General features: G+C 37.4%; 1 long non-coding RNA gene across 1 annotated transcript; it reads left to right on the forward strand.

The window, feature by feature from the left end:
* Nucleotides 1-731: 731 nt before the first annotated feature.
* Nucleotides 732-4,537, forward strand: LOC127988189 (uncharacterized). The gene is made up of 5 exons (XR_008161565.1): nt 732-2,770; nt 3,042-3,100; nt 3,189-3,254; nt 3,934-4,075; nt 4,169-4,537. It is a non-coding gene; the product is annotated as an uncharacterized LOC127988189 (long non-coding RNA).
* Nucleotides 4,538-13,849: the final 9,312 nt, after the last annotated feature.

A 13,849-nucleotide genomic window follows, 5' to 3' on the forward strand; every position in this document is an offset into this window, starting at 1 on the left:
CATACAAACAACAAGATGTGGACAAGATGACATTAGATGAGACAATGAGCGAGGAAAAGCTAAATTATTGGAGCCAATTATTTCCCCAATCGGGTAGTGACGCGACAGCCCGGCGGGGACTAGTTTCCGACAATTGTAGATTACGAGACTGCCCATTTCCAGTCATATTGGCGCCCGTTGATGGTGACATAGGACGCGGGGAAAGTCATTCCCCATCACAATCCTTGCAAAATGTCCGGGTCGTTGACAACGTCTACAGATCACAGGACCGGAACGAGGAGATCGACCCCGTACATAAGGAGTCTGAAAACTGGCGAAACTTTAGGTAAACTAGTCTAACTGCCGATGTTGTTTTTTTAATAAATCCCGCAGCTCACCCAGCTCTGACTGCTGTGGTGAACTCTCAGGCCCCGCAGCAGGCCCACCCCGCACACCATACTGAACGCCATAAGCTAGTGGCATAGAATGACTACGCCCTCTCGCCCCGCCAGGCATTCCTTCTCGTTCCCACCTGATTGCCTCACCTCTAACTTAAAGCAATGTAGAGGTGGGTTGACAACAGACCAGTTGTTTAAGCTCACACCGTAATGAACTATCAGTCACATATTCTACAAACTGGTCCCTCAACAAAATCTCACCATTGGAAATTACATTAGGGGAGCGACATTTGACCCTCTCCAGAAGGCCCATCAAAGCAAGGGAAAACTCTAATAGGGTTTCCCCTTCGAGTTGCCTTCTGGAAAAAAAGGCTTCCTGTAAAGCCACGTAAGACTGAGAGCAGCCATATAGTTCACGCAAGGCTAAAATAATTTTATCAGGGTCCCCACGCTCAATCTCAGGATGATAACGAACTTCCTCACGAGCCTCTCCCTCTAGCTGGTCAAATAAGAAAAATGCTTGATCTGCATTAGACAAATGGCGTATCCTCATACAGATTTTTGCCTCCTCTACCCACTCGTCAATACCCATACCGGTTTTACCATTAAATTTTGGACATCTACAGTCTCGGGGTGCAAAAACAAACTTTTCGGGCGCAGAGGTGCTGGCAACAGATAACTGAGGGATTACTGGTGGTACTGCAGCGGTGCTAGCAGCAGCAGCTCAACGGCCACCTGAGCCTGCTGCAGCCTCACATTATCAGCTTTCAGTTGAGCCACCAGTTCTCTCATTTCTTGCAATTCAGCCTCCATCTTATCAAAAGAGATAAAACGAACTTACTAAATTCTCACAGGAATATTACAAAGGAGGATAACCCACCCATGGAAACACTGCTGCCCTGTTCAAACAAAAAAAAAAAAAAAAAAAACTGAAAAAAAAAAAAAAACTATTAACAAACCTCAAAATGTACCCATGTCTAAAATATGCCAAAATATTAAGATAAACCCTGCCGACTACGCCATGAATGTGGCAACCCGGAGGTGCATTTGAAGGATAATTTGCCAACTACGCCACTCAGAGTTACACCCAGAGAATTTAGTGTCTCTTAAAGGACACGCAAGTTCGTTCATCAATAATCGCTCAGAGACATGGGTGACGATACAAAACAGCTGACTTTAAGTTACACAATCATTTTAAAACACTCGTTAAAAAATATCAGGCCTCAGCCAATCACAGCTCATCATAAGGGTTTGACACTGAAAAGGTCACAGAAACACCAGCTAACTGGGGCTTACCAGCAGGGTCAGGCTATCAGAGATTAGGCTGCCTATAGCAGAGAAATCATTCCTTTCACCAGTGCACGCAAACACACGCACACCACACTCCACAGATGGACACGGCACACTGTGAACAACACACCACCACCGCTTAGAAGGGAATAGAGCCTGCCTCCGGCACCCAGATCCTGCGGCACAAGAACAGAGCAATCTTAATACGAGTCACTAAAATGCACACAGAATAATTAAGGTGCTGGATTGCCTTATATTGATTTAAATTAAACAAAACCCAAAATAAGAATTAACAAAACTGGAAGTGAAATGTACAAGGCCTAGTTGCCCCAAAATTACAAATCATAAATCAAACAACTAATTTAAACAAAAATAAATACAAAAGACAATGGATTTTAGGTTACGGAAAAATAAACCAAACCGAACTCAATCAAGTTACAATTAACTAAGCAGCAAAACAAAATACAAACTAGGAAAATACAAAAATAGAAAAAAAAAACAAAGATCAACACAAAACAGCAATGTTATCAAAAACAAAACAGCAAGGCTATCCGTGGGCAGGACGTGAAACGCGCCCAACTAGCAGTCGCAGCAGTGCGAGATCTGCAGGAGAAACTAATCCAGCGATTTGAATCACATGAGAGGCAATGGCGATCAAGCAATCAGCGTATGCTCAACATTTCCGGGCGAGCACCTGGAATAAAATAGAATGTTACCATTTAATATTACTTATAGAGCCTCACCCGAACTTAGTAAACGCCGGTTAGACCTACCAATGATGAATATGGTGCGTGCATAATCAGTAGCGCACACACCCAGCAACGGTAGTCACAGCAGCAGTGTCCACACAAGAAACGGAACAGCTGACTCGCACTTTACGAGGGGAAATGACAATGAGGAACTTACTAAGGGAGTAACCCCAGAGTGCAGTCTGGAGGTTGGGGCGGGATGACACTTCGACACGTGTCGCCCCGCCCATATTTGTTTTCCCCGCCTTTGACATTTTGCTCCGAGCCAGCAGGGGGCAGTTTGCGTTGAAACAAACAGAACGGTGGCAACTGCAGCAGCAGAGTAATAACGCTATTTCACGTTGATTGCATGAGGTGAGTAAAAGTGGTTGTGTAAATATCTTATAATATTAAATGCGATGTTCGATCATTTATTTATCCATGGTACGTTCAATTTGAATAATTGATGTTAATAATTGTTATAAATTGCTCTTTTATTGTTCTTTGTGGATTGTAACAGTACACTCTGTACATGGCTTTAGTTCTTAGGTTTGATTTTACAGAGGTATGCCATTACATTTGTCAAGTTATTTGAACAGACATGCATGATTATTGTGTGTATATTATTATTATTATTATTTTTCAGGATGACATGATCAGGAGGTGGTGGTGTTCTGTTCTCCTGGACAGCTTCACTCAGCAAATGTATGTAGCTGTTTGAATGTTGCTACATGAAACATAACTCTGTACTATATCTAGCAATAAACCTACCTCTTGACATTTGTTCTTTTAGAGCTCAACCACTGAGGGGAGGAACTTCACCATTCACCATGTCTTCAGGCAGAGTCCAGCAAAGCAGGTTATTGTGCACATACATTCATTAAGAACTAATAATTACATATGTGTGTACATGCAGAGGTGTTTTAGTTATTACAGCTACATAGTTGTTCAGATGTGAAATTGGTATTATGTACAAGTACTATATTGGTCAGCACTGTGGATTATTTAATATACAGCTATCAGTAAACATCAGCATCAAAGACATTTAAAAACATTTCAGCTTAATTCATTTTCAGACAGCAGCGAGTTTTTTAAATAACTTCTGTTTGCAATCTCATGTGGATTTTGTTCACCATATAAGACAGAAATATTTATATTCAATGTAAAAGATCTTCATGTGGATCATGCATTAAAATATATACAAATATCTCACTGGATTATTACAATTAATGGCAAAATGAATGTGTGGAAATGTAAACTAATATATCCTACTGACACACTACTGCAAAATATATAAATAATTGGCTTAAAACAGTTTTTTTTTTCAATGTGAAAATACTAACATGCCTAATACTTCTGCACAGTACTCTATATATTAACATTTTATTAGTGGTATTATAAAATAATGAGTATGCAGTTGTGACAACAGTCTATAGAGTTTGTTTAAAGCAAGGTTGTCTGTATTCAGTGTTTATATAATGTTTAATAACTTTTATATACATGTATAAATAAACCTATGTATGTTTTTGATTCAACAGCTTCCACTGGAAATCCTCAGGTAAGTTATTTTGTCGGCGGGTGACTGTCCATATTTGACACTTTCTCTGGTTTGCAGATGGTTTAGGGATGTGCTCACTCAAGAAGTTTTTCGGAAAGCGGCACACTTTGCCTGGCTAGAGAGTAAGATTTCCCCGTTTAATGCTCATTCTCCAATTGAATTTTGTAGTAGAAGGCTGTTATTATATTTCATGTATTTTGTCTTTACACTATAAGTTGTGGCCAACTGGAAGAATTGTACTCCTGTCTCCTGACCGGAACGAGTTCAGATGGATGTACAGCATCAGGGAATGCTTGCAGTGCAGAGCCCTTTTCAAGTTTAACCCCCCAGGGTACAGGGAAGAGACCGGCGTGGTGATCTTCTGGGTTTTTATATACACAGGATTTTGTTCCAAGGACTGTTTTTTTTTTTTTTTTTTTTTTTTTTTTCTCGGCATGAAACACATTTGTGTGTTAAGTTCATTGAAGGGAAATAGTTGAACTGAGATCAACTGGTTTTGATGTATTAATTGATGTCATTTAAAGTTAAACTTTGCAGTGTATAATGTTTTAATAAAAAAGCTATGGCAAACACGTGCATGACAACAGGTTTCAGTCATTTACATCAGTCTATCATTCTTTAAGGTTTCTCATATTTGATGATAACATCATTTGCTATGCATTGCTCATAATGAATTCTTAATTTAGTTGTGACAATTTGGTGTAATATTTCAATTACCAATGATTTTATAAAGCGTTTAAAGGGGTGATTAAATGTATTATGTTTTTATTTAGAAGCAAGTAGCTAAATAAATTCAGGATTAATAAGGTTTTCAGTAGTGCACTTCTGAATATATAAATCAAGGTACTGACTATCTACATAACCATACTTCACATAATATTGCCGTGTCATTTTCAAAATCCAGCGAGTAATGTCGAGGTAGCGTCTACAGCCGTTGAGGGAGTAGACCATTTATTTCTATTCTGTTCGTCATAATCCAAAACTCTTTGTATTTATACGGGATGTTGTAGAAACGCAAAAATAAATGCAAAAACACAACATTTATATTCACTCTTTAATTTATATTAAAAGTTTGTTCATCTGAGTGTCTTCATAGATATACATAATAAAGCCTTTATTATGTATATCTATGGTCTACTTCCACATTCCAATCCTGCTCACAGCGTCATAATTCTCTATACCAATAAACTGTAAAATCGTCACTCATCTGTACACCAATAAGCTCATCTTAATCATAAACCAATAACCGCCGAGGTGGGCGGGGCGACACGTGTCGCTCCGCCCAAACGTGTCGCCCCGCCCCATCGTCCAGACTGCACTCTGGGCTACTTGTACTAAGGTGCAAGAAAGACACACGCAACCCAGGACAATTAGTTACTAAAAGTTAAAACCACTTTTAAAAGTCACCAAGCGTTCTTACCTCTCTAATGTCCACACCTGATGCTGGAAGCAGCCACAGTAAAGTGTTTGCGGTGCGTCAGTGACATTAACAAATGAAGTTGACCTAAAGCGCAGGTCTATCGCACTTTATATCCCCATGGTGACAGCCAATTGGCTTACGATCCACATAATAAGGGAAGGTAAAGGGCTTTCCCACCACATTAACATCAGGTGTCTTCAATAATGCTCAATCATAACTCAGTTAACTTCTTAATTATCTCATTAACTTCAACTCTGCTTCAGTGTTACTTTTAACACTGCTTTAGTGTTTATATAATCCACACTCAGAGTGTTAAATTTTTGATTTTTGGAATTTACATTTTCTTATTGAGAGGATTTAAAGTAGTGTTTACCTAACTTTTATCATAAAGCCCAATGCGAATGATTGTCATAGTAACAACTATCTGTCGAAATAAACAGCAAAATATGTGAAATTTAATTTGTTTATATGTGTTCAACTGTCCCATATTGACCAGACGCCTTACTATAATAAGTGAAATATATCTTTATATCCCCGACTGGACAAGTTAGCCTGATTAAAAAAACAGGAAAAAAAAAAAAAAGAGACTGAGGAAGCATCGAAACGCGAGACTTTTTAATATTCTTAATTTAATAGAACATAAGCTCAAACAACAGAATTTGTGATTTCATGTTGATTCCAGCATTTTATTTTAATAATTTCCTTTAAAACATTTTTTTTTTACAAAAATTATACAAATTCTGTTGATTGACCTTCATTTTTATAGAAAGTTAATGTTCTACTCTGAGTATGGCTTATTTTTTAAACATGTATTTGTAGTTATTTGTGATGCTATGTTATTTTTATGATAGGATTTTAACTGTTGAAAGACTGACATTTTTATTTTACCAGTAAAAGCCTTGCAATGTCTTTCTGCCAGTTTTAATAAATACTTGCAACATCATTGACTTTATTCATTTGTAAATGTATTAAGATAGAGCTCATGATAATGCATTTATATACATATTTTATAGTTTACTGTTAAAAATATTCTTTAAAGCAGTTTCGTTGTTATATTATTACAACATCATATTGTATTTAGGGGTATTTACAGGATTTTATTGGCAACTTTTGGCAGGTAAATACTGTACTTTAGTGAAATTACAAAATATAGTTGTAAAATATATTTACAGGATTTTATTGGCAACTTTTTTGCCAGGGAAATACTGTATTTTAGTGAAATTACAAAATGTTGCTGTAAAATATATTTACAGGACTTTATTGGCAACGTTTTTGCCAGGTAAATAATATACTTTAGTGAAATCACAAAATATTGCTGTAAAATAAACTACAAGTTAAATTCAATGTTACTACAAAAAATACTACAAAATACTGTATTTCACATACACTATGCTTTGGACACAAACTTTCAATAATAAAGAAAGTTATTTGACCCGTGTTATCGTCTTGTATTTATTTAGACTATTTGAATAATATAAAGTCATGTCCTAATGTACGGCATTAACTGTAATTTGCTTTGCAGTAATTTCCTGTAATCCATTTTACAGCAATTAACATAATTTTTACAGGATTTTAATGGCAACTTTTTTGCCAGTAAAATCCTGTAAATTCTACAGTACATTTTTTACAGTGCTGATTTTGAGATTCAGTCTGCGTTTTCTGCTTCGCAGAAATCATAGCGTTGTATGCGTCAAGAACTGAGTTGACCGGGTACTCTGTACCACTGGTACTTAAAGAAACCTGGTACCCTGACATTTTCATTTTTTTATTACCGACTTGGTACCGAAGTACCTGGTCTTTTGAACACACTACCCTCATGTATTTCTGCCCTGTGTATGTGTCATGTTGTGATTAGTTGTTCCAGTCATTTGTCTTGTTCCTCATTGGTTATTGTCCTGTCATGTGGTTTTCAGGTCAGTTTGTTCATTGGTTGATTTTTGTCATGTGATCCTTAGTGTTTGATACAAATAGCCCTCATGTTCCTGTTGTTCTTTGTCATGTATTGATGATGTAATCTGCTGTCAGTGAGTCTTTTCATGCCTTGTCAAGTCTGGTCAAGTCTTTGTTAATCTCAAACTCGCCTTCAGTGGACTGGTTCATTACAATACCATGCAAACATGGACAGGTGCACATACAGTACCGCCCACTAATATTGGCACCCTTGGTAAATATGAGCAAAGGTGGCTGTGAAAATAAATCTGTGTTATTTATCCTTTTAATGTTACATTCGATTTTTTTTTTTTTACAAAATTCTAATTGTCATTCCAAGCCTCACAAAACTTTTTTTTTTTTTTTTTTTTTTTTTTTTTGATTCCACACAAAGCTAAATTAGTCAGAAATAGTGCTGTCAAAATTAGCATGTTAACACAGGTGATTTATTTATTTATTTTAGTTTAGTTTAATGCATAAAAATTATTTAAAGGAGTGTTTGCAGTTTCATTCTTTTTTTTTACAAGCTCTTGGTGAATAAAGAAGATCTGTAAAGTTGCAAAGACTAAACTCTTAAATCCAAAGAGACATTATTTTTAAAAGTTAAGTCAGCCACACCCTCCTAAAACGGCTTGTTCTAACACGCCCCCACATCTTTATGTTACTATGTGGGAAGATTTGCATAGCACCGTCCAAATGTTCACGCAAAGAAAGAAGGCGTACCTTTTTATTCTCGTAGTAGTATTGTTGTTGCTGCCGCCACCATGTCGTATAGATGCTGTGTGTTTGGTTGTGAAAGCAATACAACTTAGTTTGGCCTTCCAAAAGAGGACGATATCCGCTTCATCATGTCTGGAGCTGATCCGTGTTGATCGCTTAGGAAATACATCAACTTTGCACCGTGGATCGCCGGATCAGCTTTCACTGTGGACGAAGCGGAGTCCAGCGTTTCCACGTTTATAATGGGTTTTATGTTTATGTCTCATTGCTCCGGCTGACAAGGCATCACAATATGTTAAGGGGCGTAACATTTCCATCACACGCTTGAGGCATTCAGCCAATCACAATGCACTGGATAGCTGGCCAATCAGAGCACACCTCGCTTTTCAGAGTGATGAGCCTTGTGAAAATCAATGCGTTTCAAAAGGCGGGCATAGAGGAGAAACAATAATGTACAGTATGTGGAAAATAATGTTTTTATTTTTAATTTTTTATATATTTTTTTTTACTGCATAAACACGTTTCATTACACCAAATACACAAAATAATGTTCTTTTTAGTTGCATCATATGACCCCTTTAACACAGTTAACGCAGGGGCGGAGCCTGGGTTTGGCCACCCCACACATAACTGCTAATTTGGTCTCTTTTTTTTTCTTGACAAGAAGTGCATTTATTCAATCGCAGTAATTCAGTCAAATGAGCGTGAAAACAGTACTATACTCGCTGATGCTCTTCAGTTGTGCACACACAAAGGCACAGGTGTTGTGTCAAAGTCTGTTCCCCCTTGTCTGGATTTGTGATCCGAGAAACGACAAACAACAAGCGCTACTCTACACTGCTCAAAACTCACATTTGAATCATCAGTGTCAAATTCTTTAAATATAAAAATGTACTTACAGGCTGTGAGTCAGAAGCACCAGACTGTCCTTGCAAAGTTGTCATTTCCCAGCTTTATAGAAACAGCCTTTGAGCACAGACACATTGTAGGCTACTGGTTCAGGAAACAGTCCTCCATAAAATGCGTCACACAGCGTCACACATGGCGGGCTTGAGTGTGCAGCGGCCGGTGGATTGAGAATGGTCTCGCCGGCCATTCGACGAAAGGAGCGGCCGGCGGGGTAGAACCACATGTGATGACCCCGGGCTGGACTCTGCTCATACACGATGAAAGCTGATCCGGCGATCCACAGCGTGAAGTTTACGTATTTCCTTAGTGACCAGCATAGATCAGCTCTAGACATGATGAAGCGGATATCAACCTCTTTTGGAAGGCCAAACAAAGTAGTTTCCCTTTTACAACGAAACAGTGTCTCCACAACATGGCAGCAACAACAATACTACAACGAGAATAAAAGTTACGCCTTCTTTCTTTGTGTAAACATCTGGGCGATGTTATGCAAATCTTCTCACTTTGTGACGTAAACGTGGGGTGTGTTTAAACAAGGTGTTTTAGGAGGATGTGGAGAGTCTTAACTTTTATAAAGAATATCTCTTTGGATTTGAGACTTTAGTCTTTGCAACTTTACAGATCTTCTTTATGCGCCAAGAGCTTGTAACACTCCAAAGAGAAAGGAGAAATTTAAATAGCATCATATGACCCCTTTAATACAAGAACAGACAACTCCCAGAGAGAACCTCTGCCATAAATACTCTGATATAATGAGAACTGAACTAGTAAAAGGTGAGGAACATAGGCTTACTGTGGCAAACTAGGCCATAATCAGAGACCAAGGCAGCAAAGGAAGCAGGAACTGAATGCAGGAAATAATATATAACATATAAATAATGAGTCCAAAGAAAAGAAAAAAGTGACCTTTATTTTGTACTACCACCAACATCACTAGTGCATTCAGCATGGAGAATTGAATGCATTTGAATTAGTGTGGGTAATCATATTAACCCAAAAACAAAAACATAACTGAATAATCCCTGTATGACTGTCACAGCAGAACCATCCCTGCTCTCACACACTCTGAAAAAAAAGAAAAGAAAAAAAAAAACCCGCAAAAGCTGTAATTGGCATGGTATCTTTCCCAAATTTACATCTTTGTACCTTTCAGGTACTAACGTGAACGTACTGTAAATAAGGTACCAATACGGACCCTTTTTTCTGATAGTGTGTGAGACCAGGGATGTTCTTGGCAGCCTCAGATATCTGCCCACTGAGCCACTTTAGCTATATGTTTTAGCTCAGTATGAATATAATTTTTATTTATGCGTCTGTTTTTGCCATGCATTTGAGAAATGACAAATATGTGTTTTTATTACACATTGTCTGTGAACTTAAATTGTATTCTGTGACATCTACACAGGGCCTCAGAGCAGAGTATAACATTAATGTGTTCCACTTGAGTGTGTGGCTCTTCAGAAGCTGAGTTTCAGTTTTTTTTTAAACCTGCTGTGGTTTAGAAGCATGTGGCTTGTGTGATCGGTTGATGGTAGCAAGAGAACAGCATTACAAAACCTTCACTAGCCACCACTCTGAACTGTGACAAGTGTCACAGGCAAAGGAGATGTTTCAGTTGCGGATAAAAAAAGAAAACACAAACCAACCTACTGATAATGGACCAATAACTGAATGAAACGTGGTATTAATACACAGGAACTAATCTTTAAAAAGGTGAACAGAAAAGAAACCAGATCAGAAACTATGGAGACAAATGACAAGGAGACTAATAAATGGAATGAACTGAACTCACAGACCACAGACAAGAGTGACAAAAATCTATTTAATAATTGAAAGTGCACTTAAAAGTAACAACTTGTGTTAAAGGATAACATAAGGACAGTGTAACACTTAATAGAAGGTAGATGATTATGTTCAACCAACATGTGCATGAGTAATGCATTTGATGGGTGGGGATCAAATCTTGTGGGGAAGAATTCACACGCAACACTATTAATATCACAGTCTAAGACTCACATGTTTATTTACCAGTGTTCAAATAAAGCACTATTATTTGACAATGGTTCACCTGTTTATTTTGCTCTGCTTGTGGCATCTGTTTGGTAAGTTATGATCGTATTCTTAATGTAAACCATTCGCTCATCATTCTGCTGTTCTGTTTGATCTTAATTTCTCATTCTGAACCAGCTATTTTATGTAAATACAGTTATTAACCCTTAAATTGTGACAAACTCCATGTATTCTAGGTGTATTTGGTGTTGATGCAGATGGAATGAAGTCAGTGTCAGTGACGGAGGGAGATTCAGTCACTCTAGACTCTGGTTTTAATGAAATGATGGATGGTGATGTGATTCTGTGGAGGTTTGGATCTGAAAACACTTTAATAGCTGAAATCAATGTAATGGCTGGCACCATCACTGTATATGATGATGTTCTTGATGAGAGATTCAGAGACAGACTGAAGCTGGATCATCAAACTGGATCTCTGACCATCACAAACATCACACCTGAAGATGCTGGACTCTATAAACTACAGATCAACAGTGTGCGTCAGAGATTCAGTCTCAATGTCCAAGGTGAGTTATAAGTTTCACATTCACATTTACTACATCTTTTAAAGTTCTGGATTTGAACATTTAAATTATTTTCATTAAAATTAGTAAATTATTTCAACATGTAAGCAAATGTTGAAAGAGAGTGACCATGTCACAGCAGTTATCATACTTGTTGGCTTGGGCCGCATTCACACACACAATCTAATTTCCAGTCATAATTTTAATATATACACTGCTCACATTTTTATTTTATTTTAAAAAAAATTCTTGAGTGATGGTGATAAGCCATTGGTGCTTCTCAATACTGAAATTGATGCTTCCTCATTTCCCTTGTTCTCCATCCTCCACCTGAATCAGGAGTGATTGAAAGGACCTCTACATCCCTGAAAGACAGTGGAGACCAGGACAACTAGAGCCCCAGATACAGATCCCCTGTAAAGACCTTGTCTCAGACGAACACCAGGACAAGACCACAGGAAACAGATGATTCTTCTGCACAATCTGACTTTGCCGCAGCCTGGAATTGAACTACTGGTTTCGTCTGGTCAGAGGAGAACTGGCCCCCCAACTGAGCCTGGTTTCTCCCAAGGTTTTTTTCTCCATTCTGTCACCGATGGAGTTTCGGTTCCTTGCCGCTGTCACCTCTGGCTTGCTTAGTTGGGGACACTTCATTTACAGCGATATCGTTGACTTGATTGCAAATTATTGCACAGATACCATTTAAACTGAACTGAGCTGCATGATGACATCACTGAATTCAATGATGAACTGCCTTTAACTATCATTTTGTATTATTGACACACTGTTTTCCTAATTAATGTTGTTCAGTTGCTTTGACGCAATCTGTTTTTGTTTAAAGCGCTATATAAATAAAGATGACTTGACTTGACTTGATTAAATAGACATGCAAAATGTGTGAAACTGTGTTGGGCCTCTAAGAACCTGCAGCACTGATTTAGATGATCGCTCAGTTGTTCAAGGCTTTCAGTAGCCTATCAGTATAAGTATTGACCTCATCAATGTGTGTCATAATAAACACTTTATTCTGATTTATTCATATTTTCTATTTTCCAGCTCCTCTGCCTCTTCCAAACTCATCATCATCATCATCATCAAAATGTGAACATCTTAACATCACTGAACTCTGTCAGACATATGCTGGTATGTCAGTGGTGATATTTTAGCTTTATATAGTTTTTTTTTTTTTTTTTTTTTTTTTGTGTGGTTGTTGTTGTTGTTGTTTGTTTGTTTGTTTTGTTTTTACCAGCCTGATAACTTTAAAGATGCCAGAAATATATTAAAGAAATATTTAACCTAAAAATGAAACGTATGCAATTATTCCAATCCAAGTAGATCTGGGTTTTTGAAGATATCTTTTGCCAATATTTGTTTTTTTATTATTATTATTTTGAGTTCCTGACAGAGATGCTAAAAAAAGCTCCCTTTTGTCATTGCTCTTTTTTTCTTCAGAAGTTCACCGCTGTTGCGATTCTACTGAAGCTGTGATCCGATTGGTCGTCGCTGCTCTGATGGGCGTGGCTGCAGCGGCAGCTGTTGTTCTTCTGGTCAATGACGTCAGATCTTCTGTAGTTTAAAAGAAGAAAACAGAACAGATAATATAATATAATATAAATATTGTGTGATGTCTTGGAGTTGTATTCAGTAAAGATGAAAATGTGTGGTCTATTTGTTTAGTGACTGTAAAAGGAAGCTTTGCTTATCAATACTCTCTTCTGAACTGAAATCCTTTCAATATGATGTCACTGAGGCCATCTGGTGGCCAAAACAATGTTTATTCTTCAAAATTTGAATCTGTAGACCAGGGCTGGGCAATGTCGGTCCTGAATAAAAATTAGTGATAAATTAGTTCACCTGCACCTAATAATGTCTTCAAGATAACTAGAAATCTACACGCAGGTGTTTTTTGATTAGGGTTGGAGCTGAACTCTGCATGAAAAAAAAGGGCCGAGTTGCCCAGCCCTGCTGTATATGACATCCTTTTTATGACGTTGTCAGTTACACTATTCATTTTATTATATGTTTTGTTTCATTGCACTTTTTTTTTTTTTTTTTTTTAGTTTGCACTGTATTAATTGTATGCTGCAATATAGCACATGATTTGGAAATACAAAAGTAGAAATATTTGTCATGCCAATAAAGCACCTTAAACTGAAAACCACCTGCTGAACTGATATCTACATCTATGAATCATATAGGACTTAAACTTCCAATAAAAAATAAAAGAAAAATAAAAGAAATAAAACTATGCTTATTTTTTCTCATGCAGATACCCCAGTATTAAATAGTTAAGCAGTATTTTAAAAAGTAACTCATGTATGTGGCCATTAAGAATCAATATCACA

The sequence above is a fragment of the Carassius gibelio genome, chromosome B22 (assembly GCF_023724105.1).
Source record: "Carassius gibelio isolate Cgi1373 ecotype wild population from Czech Republic chromosome B22, carGib1.2-hapl.c, whole genome shotgun sequence".
In the NCBI taxonomy this organism is placed as follows: Eukaryota; Metazoa; Chordata; class Actinopteri; order Cypriniformes; family Cyprinidae; genus Carassius; species Carassius gibelio.